General features: G+C 39.7%; 1 protein-coding gene across 7 annotated transcripts in view; it reads left to right on the top strand.

Annotated features, from left to right (window-relative positions):
* The first annotated feature begins 1,928 nt into the window (after window positions 1–1,928).
* LOC118409319 overlaps window positions 1,929–13,450 on the top strand; it is a 53,521-nt gene continuing 41,999 nt past the window's right edge. Inside the window, exons 1-4 of one of the 7 annotated variants that reach the window (XR_004830425.1) lie at window positions 1,934–3,311; window positions 6,002–6,173; window positions 6,526–6,620; window positions 10,233–11,516. The gene's annotated coding sequence lies outside the window, so the exon portion shown is untranslated. Of the gene's footprint in view, window positions 3,312–6,001; window positions 6,174–6,525; window positions 7,618–10,232; window positions 11,517–13,450 lie in introns of those variants that run through there. The other 6 variants (XR_004830427.1, XR_004830428.1, XR_004830424.1 and 3 more) reach the window with 6 other exon arrangements.

Below are 13,450 nucleotides of genomic sequence, written 5' to 3' on the forward strand. Positions count from 1 at the left end.
ATCCTTACCAAGGAGGTTATAACATATAACGCTGTGGCTATTGACACACTCAGTGTGCCAATAGCCAAACAGGCTATTGACACACCGAGATGCCAGTCAGCCAATCAGAGCTTGTAACGCTCCTTTCCGGCAATATTTTACACAAGCAATAGTTGATTAGACATTGTTCGGAAGATTAGACATTGGAATCTTTGAATCTTGGAATGAACGGACGTATTCAAGTTATGCCCTACATCTGGATACCTAATAATACAGCTTTCATCGTGTATGTATGACGTAGCGTAGTGGATAGAGCGTTGACCCGGGAATTCATGATACCAGTTCCGACCCGGTTCGAGTCCGCGCCGGAGTTTTTTTAATTTTTTTTTTTTCAATTTTTCTTGTCCCTTTTTAAACATCCATTTGATATAAGAATATTTTATATATGAACAACTTTTAAAGTTTCTGTTAACAATATAAACCAAAAATAACACTGACCACAAAACATGTCATAATTTTCGGCCGTGTGGTTCCGGCGCTATCGGCAGCGACTCGGAAGAATATTTCTTTCACATTAAAAATAATGGAGGTAAAACAACAACTATAACTTCGCTTCCTTAGTGATATAAGTTTTGAGGCCGAAAATTCTCCAATATGGCAGGAATTCGTCGGTAAACACAGCTGAAAACGTGTTCCTAACCGATCCAACATGGCTGCCATGATCACATGCGGTGACAGTAAAACTAGCACCCTATATGATAGCAGATTCCGATGTTTAAAATTGTGCCGTAAACACGTGAAAAAAATCGTATTTTGGGTTGATAATGGACACAGGATGCCATTTGTATTTTTCAGAGTGTTGATTGTCAAATATAATCGTAAGATTTCCTCATTTTAGTGGTTTCTATCACTGGGTGTGTCAATAGCCTAACAGGCTATCGACACACTCAGTGTGCCAATAGCCTAACAGGCTATTGACACACTCCCTCGCTCAACATATAATCTTGGTAACACATACTGTAAATGCATTTAAGTTCGCGGGGATTTAATTTCGCTGTAGCGGTAAAATGGACTTTTCGCGGTGGTTTTAATTTCGCGGTAGCACCATGCACTGTAGTCTCTTACTGTTATGGAAAAATGTTCGCGGTGGTTTTAAATTCGCGGTGAAGCGGCGCCGCGTAAACCGCGAACATTAATCCACCGCGAACATTTCTGCATTTACAGTACATTGCAGAGTGTCTAGACACAGTTTTTCCCAATCTAGACACAGTTTTTCCCAATCTAGACACTGTTTTTCCCAATCTAGACACAGTTTTTCCCAATCTAGATACTGTTTTTCCCAATCTAGACACAGTTTTTCCTGGGAAAAACTGAAATGGTAATTTACTGCTGTTATTTAGCTAGTAACAGGTAGTTATTATACACATGAGAGTTTTCTACTCTTTTTGATGATTCAAGTTGGCAGTGAAGATCAACATCAAACATTGCAATTGTACTGCAGATTCCTGCTGAAAATTCTTGGGAGTGATTATATTTTCGGTATATAACGTTACCTAATCAATGTTAGAATCTAATGTTCTATCATTGGCTGTCTTGTTGGAGTTTATTTTGAGTTGATAGCATTTGTTGTTGTGCTGATTGGTTTTCAATTTCAGTATGATTTTCTGGGACAAATTTATGGGTATGTTTTTTTAAGAATTGTATGAATGTCAATTGTATTCTTTAAGCTGAGTTGGGCCATTGCCTTCCTCAGCACAGGATATCATTGCAAACTCTGTCCTTAACCATTTGAATTGCTATTAGGCAGGGTTTGACTATCTGTACCTGGTACGGATGCTACAAAATTGTGTAGATCTGGGATAGTATCTGACCACCCATCCAAGGGACATGAGAATATAGGTAGTCCAACTATGAAAATACAGAAGTTTCAAATATGTAGGAAACGCCTAAATTGGCGATATGTAACCCTGGTAAAATAAAAATAAACAAATAAGCAAACATGTAGATGTAGATCATATGAGCAATTGAAAATGTAATTACTTTATGGCAGTGGAAGCAGCGAGTGTTAAGAAAGTTGCTGTGCTCTTCAGTACTTCAAAAGAATGTCAATGTCTCACTAAATTGGTCAAATTATGACAAACCAACCTCATTTGCTTCCCTTTGTTTCTTGATGAATTGCTGGAATAAAATTGTCCAAGTCCATGGAGGGCTTCCCGCAGGAGAGGTATGGGACTTTAACCATTCTGCCATGAAATTAAATGATTTAATTGGCCTTGTCTCATTCTGTGGATGATATACAGCTGTGAGGTGCAGGGGGTCTCTATGCCACAGACAATATTGTCCCTCGAGAGCACTAAATTCCACCCTTAATATGCATTTGTTAGGCGCCTTAATCTAGAAGTGGCTTTTGTCATGCTCCAATATTGGCATTTTATTTGCAAATTATGACCTTCTAATGTTTGGTGCTACTCCCTAGGAGCTGGAGTTGCCATTTCTCCAGAATGCTTGCAGTGGTGAGATAAGCAATGGTTACTATGAAAGTCAGTTTTCCCTGCCAAATAATTAAATGAAAACACTCCAGAAGGGAACTCAATTTTGCTAGACCCCGTCTGCAGTGAGTAGCTTTTAATTAAGAGTTGCTGATTTGTGCATGCGGCTCCCTCCCTGCTGACAGAGCTGTGCGGTGACGTGCACTGTACATTAATGTTGAAAGGGGCAGACCTGGAAGCGAAGTTAATCGGGTAGAATTCGATTGTTCCTTGTTTCAGTGAGGGCAAGTGCTGTGGCAAGTCTGAAACAGGGAACAGTGGACTCACTGGGCTGTGTCCTGCTTAGGTGTGACAGCAGGCTTAAGTATGACCAAGACCTCCTGCCCTCAATTACTTCTGACTAAAATGTTTGGATTCACAGCCCTTGGAGGAGAGCCTGTGTCGATTGTCATAACTTGAGTTCAAAAGTTTACAGGTTTTTCAGATGAGGATGATCTTATAAGTCTGTACATGTACTGGTAATGGACTTTGTAAAAATTCATGCATGGTGAACATGTATGGGCAGACAGAAAGTGTCCATACCTAATGTAATATCTGCACATACAAAATAATTCCATCTAGCTGATTACCACTCGGATATGGCCTCTCCAATGTGCTAACACAGGTCAAGCATATCCTGGCATGACCGAGTTAAACCTAATAGAGAATCCCCATTCTGGGATGAACAGTAGCCTTCAAACCCATTCCTATTAAAGCCAATATTTATTTTAAGGTACCATGCACCCTGGAGGAGTCCCACAGGGGTGTGTCCATCCCAGTCCATCATCAGAACATTGTGCCAAGGTAGGAAGTAATTGATTGGTAGAATAGAAAGAATGTATTTTGCTCAAGCTGTTCAAGCCATCTATGAAAGTTGGAGAAAGCAGTCTGTTAACTTAATTGTTTTTGTCATGCAAGCATCATGGCTTTTCATCAATGTTATTTCAAAATTTAGATTCAAGATTAACATATTCAAAATTTTGCATTGTCATTTACATTAACATGGAATTGAGCTCAATCTTTTGGTGATTGAACTACAGTTTGTAGGTGTCTTCGTGTCACAACTTTACTTTAGCTGCAGACATATTATGTGATTATGTCAAAGTGGTACTATAAATATTGTTATGAAGAAGTTACTGAATTTGAGTTTATATCAATATCACCACATTAACAGGCTTTAGGTTGGTTATTTTATGGTTAATGCTGTTTTTAGCCATTCATTTCAGGTGGACATGTCCTAATCATCAAAACAATTTCAATTTCCTGATGTTATTTGTATATAACATGCTATTTAATATGTGCACTCATTAATATGTAGTGAAAGTAATTCTAAAGCTGTCATAATCATTTTTATCAATCCAAGCAAATGTTGTGGGCGTGTCCCTTGGTTTCCATTGATGAATGAGATAGCATTCCTGCCAGCCAGAAAAACAACATCGTAATTAATGGTGCTGATCAAGGTTGTGACCTTGGGAAAATATTTGTCTTTCCTCATAGTAGATGACAGTCATAACGCTTTGCTAATGCTAATATAATTCAAATGCTTGCAAATTATATTTTACGTTATGTCTTTGTTAATTACTATTGTTGGCTACAATAAAGTCAGCATCCCTACCCTGGGATTCTTTTTACATCCGTGTCTATAATATAGCCGGTATAAATATCCTTTGGCATAACACAGGCACGCAGCACAGCAGCATTTGGTTATGTTACACTGAACTCACTTCTAGCCCTCTAGCCTTTAAACATCTAGTTGGTATGGTACTCCTATGGTACTCAATGGCAGTGACTTAAATCCACTCTATTAAAGATAGTTCTGGGAAACAAAATTTTGAACATCTGAATAGTGGTTGATAAGTCAGGTCCTGGAAGGTATGGCTATTTCCTGTTCTTCTCTGAGCTGGTATTAGATAAGCAATTGGTACGTCCAAGTGGGCACAGTGAGACCGTGTTCGGCCAGTGACCGAGAGGTTGCGGGTTCGAATCCAGCTGCCGTGTTACCGATCTTGTGCCCTTGGGAAACGCACTTTACATAGATTTCCTCACTTTACTCAGGTGAAAATGAGTACCTAGCTTTGGCCTGGGGCCGTCCCTCGGATAGGATGTTAAATGGAGGTCCCGTGTATGGGGAGAGTCATACCCCATGCACGTTAAAGAACCCCACACTTGCGACGGTGCGGTGTGTGTTGGTGCAAATCCTTCTGTCGGGAGTTGGTGATTCACTTCAAATTACCCGGATGGAGGCCTGGCGAACCTAGATGTCTCGTATCAGCCACATGGTGAATTACATCATTCACCTGGACTGGAGACCTGGCGCATCACCATCTTGTAATTAGCCAGCGAAAGGATATGTCACCCCGTAAGGGGCAGTATAACCCCGTCGTGTGTAAACATGTGCGAACACGTCGACCGATGATGATGACGTCCACCAGTTTATTAGTTACTAGTAAACTAGATGTGAAATAGAAATTCAAGAGCCTGAAAATAACTTGTACTTTGAAAATTGGCACTTTATTTCAAGTGCAATAAATGCCCAAGAAAAGGTTTTACCATAGCTTACTTGTTAGATAATGAAATGATTGTTTTGGATTTGGTAGTGAATACTGGAAATTCAGGTTCAGGTCCGGACATATTATAGGAAGGAAAATTTTATTGCTTTACAACGCAAATGCAGCCATTGTTGTGCAGTTCCTTGCAGTACCATTTTCTCCTGATAGTGGTCTCTTAATGAGGATTAGAATAATTTATGTGACATTATGCTTCATTGAAAGCTTTGAATTGAAAGGTCTTTCGTAAAAATTTATCATCTGTTTAAAAGTCAAACAAAATTTTGCTGTTTGAACTGTGTATATAAACTGATTTAAATCAATGTTTTAAAACTTTTAATCAATGAAAATGTTCTTGCTAACGTTATACATGATCAAGGAGGTAGAAAAGATATGATGAAATGTGCCACAAAAAGCATGTGAAGGCACCCTGGCCACTTTCCCGGTTGGAAATGAAAGAAGCGGGAGGGTTGCACTCTTTTGGTCTTCATCAAAATTACACATCAAAAATCATGAAAAGTAATTCATTCCCTGACATATCCTGTTACAAGGTCTGCAGCCCCCTGCAGTGCCAAAGGAAGGTGATAGAGGGCCCAAATGTCTGTTGCTTCCTTCTGACCACAAGGTTATCAACCCAAACAAATACACCTACCAATATGCCAAGTATCAAGACAGTACATTTTCTTAAGTTATCATGGTCACACACATGCAGGCACGTCACACACACACACACTCTCACAACATACAATCGCTGTAGAAAACATAATGTCCTTGGCGAAGGTAGTTATAGAACAAATATGTATGATCCAGCTACAGGCCGACTGTATGTTCTGAATCCCATATACGTGAAAGGCCTTTTGCGATCCTAAGATGTACACATGTACTTGATTGTTATTTGAAAGTTTCATTACGTATTTCACTGTTTTCACCATTGTTCTGTCAATGCAGAGTCCCATCAAGGAGTCTAAGGTGACATCTTGACCTTTAACACTTAACCCAACAGGAGATGCTGTAAACAAGAAGTGATTATACAGGAGACAGCAGGGAAATGGCTTTCTTTCCAACCCCTTCCCTACAACCAGCCTGGATTATAAGGATAACAGAGCAAGGCTGGTATGAGGTGAGGAAGCTTTAAGGTTCTGTACTGCTCTCTCGTGTCCTGTTGTTTTTGTTGTTCTCTTAACTCCTACCTGCAGCTACACATTAAACTGAGCCTACTTTAATCCGCGACTTGGAAAGATCAAGAGATGTCTGCCCAAGATTACGATCCATGTTTACACATGCTTAAATGGTATCTGTGTTACTATAAATTTTGACGTCACCTTTTTGTTTCATGAAAATTGTTTTGGTGTCAAGAAAGGGTCCCGGTAAATGTAATGATTACTATATGCATGTGGAGGGGATTTAAATGAATGATCTGTGAGAATAACAAGTGGAGTTGACAGATTATTTACATGTTTGTTTTTTTCAAGTGCGTGACAAAAAGAAAAGAGAAGAAGAGTAAAAAGGAAGAGAACAAGAGTTCAATTCTTTTCTTTGGTGAGGGGAATTGGGGCATCTTGCGAAGGTTTGTAGGTGAATTTTAGTTACTTTGTTTGTAATGATGTAAGCTTTGCCCGAGGACTGACACTGACGTGAGCTGACAGTCACGTGTAATGAAAACAAAGCAAGACAAATGTTTCTGGGCCAACCCCTCTGCCATTTGGCACATTAAGATTCCTCGCACAACGTGTTGAACGCCTTGTGAACAATAGCAGCATCACCCAAATTTTCAACCGCTCCGAGGGACAATTTGCGTCAGTGGCTCCTACCCTTCCCTGGACGGCAGGTAAAAACAAAGCAGACCACACAAGGTGTAAATGTTGTCACCTTACGTTTTGTTCACGGTCGGCGGGCGGCGGGTTTGATGTCAGCGTAGAAGGTGAACCTTTGTCTGGGTAATTATAGGGTAGGAATCGTGGAGCGTTGGACTTGTTGACTTTTCTTTGTGAATAATCCACTAATGTTGACTTAGCACAGTACAATACTTCAACTTAGGAAGGAGTGGTAGGCTTAATCTTGTAAATCAACTGCAAGTGGATCACTTAAGACACAATTCTTGGAGCATAACCGTTTTCTTTACAAAGAAATCTTGTTTATTTTGATATTGCACGAGAGTCAAACCAATTTGATACATTAGTTGTTGGATTCACCATTTTCATATTTTACAAGATCTGAAATGTAGCTGAATACTTGAGAGCAGATGTCAATCTGAGATGATCTATTTTGCTTTGCTCTAGTCAGATTATATGTTTGTGATTTTATAATGCAATTTTTGTATAGAAACCATAATTGAAAATTTCTTTTGATTTTTTTTTAAAGATAAAGAACCCTATCATTAGATTGATTTGGTGTAGTTTTTCATCATGGTTTTATCGTACTAATACATGTTGGAATCAAGAGGCAAACAGTGTACCAACTGTTGTTGTAAGCCTAATGAGTTCAACCAAAGGACAACAAACCCAAGTGTTGTCTTCAGCACACTCTCTTCTTCAAACATCCTTGAAATAAACTGAACGTTTTTATTGCCATTTTTTACGTGCACTTTAATCATAAAATCATCTTAGACACATTTTGTATAGCTGCTAGTGACTGCACTTAAGTTGCATCTGTTGGGTAGATGTCTTACACCCCTCTTGTGTTCTAAAAACAAAACTTCTCTGAGGAATATGAACTTAAGACAGATTACATCTCTGTGCAAGTACTTCCATAGGTAAAGTGCAAATATAAAAAAATAGGTAGAAGTGCTGCCAAAAAAGGAATACAAATTGTACTGCTAAAGATGTACTCTCTTGTTATTGCCCAGAATGGAGCGAAAAAGTCTGTATACATTACTGACATCACTGCGGGATATTTTGTGTAACATATTCTAACCTTTACATTTGAGATCATTTGAGAATCAAACAGTGATGACACTCAATCCTGACAAATTAACTGAAGCTCTGAAGCAGTGTAACACCTGCATGCAGACTGTCTCGTTAAGTGGCACCTTTCGCCATACGTCCGCATGACACATTCGTCGCCTGAGCGCAAACACTGTAATCTTGCTTGTCATCATGTCGTCTCCTCAATTACAACATTTAATCAATTGTATTTACAGGAACACAATCCCACATGGCCACTGATACCTGTTTAGACTAAACGGTTTATTTGACGGCCAACAAAACTGCAGTTGTGGCAACCTTAATGCTGTTGTGGGACACTTCAGAACCAATGTTCCCATATCATTTATTCATATACTTCTAGCAATTAGGCAAAATGAGCCGGTCTCTCCTGTACATCGCATTACACTCCAACAATGCAGAGGAAACCATCTTCAGCTTTTAGTACCTAAGGGTTTCCTGTGGAAGCATTCTGCCTAATTTCACCATAAGAGTTAACAAGAGTTGAATAGGACTCAGGTAATGTTGATCCTTCTTTGCTGCCGCTGTATTTTTCTTACCAAGTTTTTTTGTGTGACAAGTGTAAAATAATTACATATCCAAGTTCCTACTGTGCCTCAGGTGGTAATACAGTCAAGGTCATATTGAAAACAAATGAACTAAAACAACAGTCAAGCAAAAACTTGAAGAAAAATGTGGTGTTGGAATGTTGGAAGGTTAGTTGGAAATAAGTCATGTTCCCAACCAAATGGACATTCATACTGACACTGTTGTGATGACATGCCTGTGAAATATGAGTGAAACATGCTCAGTGGCCAGCCAATGGCAAAGTTGTGCTTCATTTCCATGCACCCCTTTTAAGGCATATAATGAGCCTTCTCCCTTCTCTACTCCAGCTCACATTCTTGGTGCACCTGTTCAACATACACAACATAAAAGTAAAATTCTGCCTTTGTGTTTCTCCAATGCCACAAGGTTTCAAACAAACAAGCTTACCAGCAATAATAATTATACCTCTTCATGTTTGTAACAAACTCCCTTATGTCCTCCCCTCCCCCTCATTTTTTCCCAACAAAACATGTCCCAAGGGGTGTATCATTATCTGCATTTTAAAGCAAATGTAACATTTATCTGTGCTGACAGTTGTGTGCAGGTGCCTGCATATTCACATCCCTCCCCTTTTTGGTAACCTTCATGGTTCATCAGTGCAAAGGTCCATTCATTACTGCTCTTTTTCTTTGACTTCTAACATTATGACATCTGAGGAGTCTCCTTTATCAGTGGGTCAGCAATTAATATCAATGATAAGACATGGATATGATAAAACAAAAACAACACAGATAAGTTTTAGAATGCTGTCAATACTTGTGCAGATTATTCTTAAACCTTACCATCAGTAATTTTGTCTCACATAAACTAAGCCATTAATTGTTAAAATGAAGACAACTTTGAATGTACATCTCCTGAACTAGGAGACTTTAAAACTTAAAGACGTGATGTTAACTCAGAGTCAGAGGTCTTTGCTTCTGACCTTCTCAAGCTCTACAATCATGCCAAGTTTATCTTGTTCTGATAGCTGTTGTTGTCACTCCCATCCCTTACGATCTGTTGCATTTGGTGTGAAAATCATTGACGTCTCAATCCCACAAAGATCTTGTGAATTATGCGTGTCTGATTTCACCGCTCCCTACAACAATTATGTCGAGGTGCTGTGACCCTCTCAAGCTCCTATTTAGGCATACTTGATTTCCTTGGGAACTATTGACATGAAGCTATTGTGCTTCTGCGAAGACTATTCACCCAACTTAATTGTGTCATTTGACATTTATAGGCTCTCTAGATTTCACAATGATAACAGTCAAGCCCAGTGTATTTACTGTCATTGTCAACCTTTCCAATCTAGTTTTTTTATACTGCAGTGGCCGGACAGTACCAATGTGTGGTTCACTGGGTAGTCCTTACTATGCAGGCTTCCCCTTCCCCCTCATTAGGCTTTGTCAGGTGTTAACTTTTTCACTGTTTGTTATAATGCCTGTTGGCGTACTTTTGAACACCGGCAGATTTAATGGCTGCCCTGAGGCGTAAATTACCCTGACAAGCAGCATGATGGATGAGGGGCGACTCCGCCTGCGGACATGGAGTGGTGTCTTATTCGCATTGTTTATTCCCTTTTCCCCTGTTACTAACATTCTCATTACAAGACACTACATGATCGCAGTCTTCATGTCTAAGGAGGTAACCTTTCCTCCTGTGTGCAGATGAGGAGGCAGGGCACACCGTAGATGTGGAAGGGAAGAGTACGGTGTCACCAGGGCTGTGTGTGGTCAGGTTAACATCAGCAAAACTGCTACAGGCATCTCATTCAGCATGACCTGTCACTTACCCTCACAGACACACAGCCAGCCCACCTGCATGACACTTACACCTACCGCAGCACAACTGGAGCTCAGCAAAGTTGGGAACAACTTCCAACGTATCCCAACCTTTGCACATGCAAGAAGATTAAGTCTTCAAATGGTGTTGTATCTGTTTGTGCATCTGCAGTAACATGTCATTTAAAGTGTGTGTAATAAACTGACAGGAAGTTGATAGTTGATCATCATTTCCTGAGAATGTTGATAGAGACTACCCTCCTTTTGAAAGTATGTGTTTCTAAACGGTGTTGTAAACAGGACAGGTGTTACACAACACTGAAGGTGTGAAGTTCTGCATGACAGATACTCAAGTATTAACATACCTAAATCAGCCAAGAGTCAACATGGCGGATAATTTTACCTCACAGGTAAACCCAAGATGTCTGGAAACAAGTGTCCATTTTTTTAAGAGACAGTCCTGCTGGGCCGGAAATTATCGTCTTGGTGTGGTTTCCTGATGTCTTCCTCCCTTGGGGACCCGACCTATCTGTCAAGAATTGTAACAAATCACACGAAAGGTGTGGACATCCAAATTGTTAAAACAAACACCCTTTGTGAATAGAGTAAACAGTTTCACAGAGTGGATGGGCCTGAAATAATAGCCTTAAGTGTTTCACCTGTGCGTCTTGGCTTATCTTGAGGGGCATCTTGCTGGTCCATCATTACAAGCCTTACTTACCTGTCCATTTGCGTAAGATTTGTGATTTATAACTGTCAATGAGCAGCACACCTGTGTTTTGGTGTGCTTGTCTACGGTTAAGTCTCTTTCATCTTACCCCAGTTTGTCCGTTTTTCAGTAGGAAAATACTTTTCACAACATTCTTTAAAACGTTTCCTGTGACAATCTTCATCACTAAGCTATCACTGTTTGTATAGGATGAGTTAAAAAATATTCCTTACATTATTAGCAAATACAAGCTTGATGTTGATCTTGCGTATTCATCCATGTTACACTTTTATTAGTATCAGATATTATAGTGTTATATCCAGTTATCTAGAGTCACAATAAATGCCACAGACAGACATGGTGTGGGATACAACTTCAGTTTTATCAAGGAGGTTATATAGGACCTCCTTGGTTTTATTTTTCAATAATTACCTCTTGTCAAAATAAAGGTCACCTTTAGAGTCTCGTTTACTTTCTTTGCTATACCCACCTTTGCAAAAGGACTCCTCATCAAAGATCATCACACTTAAAATCTCTTGAATCGTATGAGGAACACAACCATCGACCCACACAGGTCTGATCACAGTTCTAATTTCTTTTGTTTTTCTCGCCATTTTCCTACTGATTTTCAAAGGGCTTCACCTGCGAAGTAATGACCACAATGGCGTCAGTTTGGGCTATTCATAAACAGCTTTATACTTGATATTTTCCCCAAAATCTGAGGTGTGCCCCTTATTTCTGGCCGAGGGCAAGAACTTATTAAACACGCTCTCGTACGATCCTAGCTACACACATGCACATTCCCTATTTAATGGTAGTAAGAAATACATCAATTTAAAGAGGGTGTGAAAATGATGTCCACTTTGTTATCTTAATCTGTTGTCCATTCAATTTGTAGTGGCAGATCTGAAATACCATCATGATGACCAGGTAATTATCCCGTTGTGAAGTATGAGCAATTCAAATGTTGGATAGCTCATTAAAGTCTGACATGTTCCAGGAACAGATGTTGCCGTTCTAAAGCTGTCAATGATAAAGTCTAACCCGTATCTATCCTGGTTAGTTTTATCTTTCCAGTACTTAATGGTATCCTTGTGTTGTTCAGTACCAATCGTGTAACCATCTCCTGCCTAACACTGACCAATACTAATTTGTTACCAAAATGCTTAATACCTGAGAGAAGGACAACGTATCACACGTGTTTCACAGCATTTCCTGAACGAAGATAGGTCTTTGACATTTGAATTGTCATATACACATCTAATAGCTAGTTGGGTAATGCTTTAGCCCTTTCGATGCTGTCTTATGCCACAGGTGGATCTACGTGGTTGATGAACACACATCGATCAGCAAAGAAACAATGGTACAGAAACAAAGAAAGAGAGGGAAGTAACATGAACACAACTGTCATCGAGGGCATATCTTGAGAATAAAGATGTGAGGATTGTTTTATTTCACATGGAAAACGATGGGAGGACCTTTAAGAAATTGTCTAGCTTTGGGCTACGGTAAACACTTTCTGAGACAGTCCGACATTGTGGCTGTAGGGCGGCCGTCCTGTCAGGATGTGTTGTGATGCAGACTCCTCCCGTTCAATTAGACATTGTTTGAGACTTATGAGAAGTATCAAAAGTGCGTAACAACAGTATATCCATGCAAATGTGTGATGAAATTAAGAGCGCTAACAAGTATTGCTTCATCAATGTACAATGCAGGGTAAATGTTTAGTTTCGTCAAATAGCCATGCGATTATGTAAATGCATTTGCGCGATGTAATTTTCTAGAGTGACAACTCCACATTGGTCCGGTTAACATATTACAATAAGCTACCATTGCATTATTACCTTGGTCAATTAATGCGTTAACTGCAGAAAAGTGGAGCAAAGTCACCATTCATCATAGCAGTATTGGTTATCCATTGTTAAGTACTTCCAGCGACGTTAGAATATGAAGATAATGACTTATTGTACCCGCGGAGCCCCGCCCATCACACGTCATTAGGCGGCCATGGTGCGGCAGGTGGTTCAGTGGAGCATGGTTTGATGCGGAAGGTGAGGATGATACCGCGCGCCTTTTGTTGTGCAGCTGGCCTCTGTTCCACATCAACCCATAGGACTGCCGGTTGACACCACTTAGGCTGGAGAAAGTCAAGGGAGATAATCAGAGATGGACACGTGGATGTTAAATGGCATGGTGTAACGTTGACATCTCATCTGGGTTTACCCGGGACTTACGCTCTTGTTATATGTGCTTTGGTAGAACGAAAGTTTGTGTTGCTTCTAGAACTTATTGATTTTAAAATGGTACAGGCAAAACATGTGTTTTTGAAAAGCACTAAGTTTGGCAGGTTTACTAAGCACCATTTTTATAAAGAAAATATCAGAATATATTGGAT

The sequence above is a fragment of the Branchiostoma floridae genome, chromosome 2 (assembly GCF_000003815.2).
Source record: "Branchiostoma floridae strain S238N-H82 chromosome 2, Bfl_VNyyK, whole genome shotgun sequence".
NCBI lineage: Eukaryota > Metazoa > Chordata > Leptocardii > Amphioxiformes > Branchiostomatidae > Branchiostoma > Branchiostoma floridae.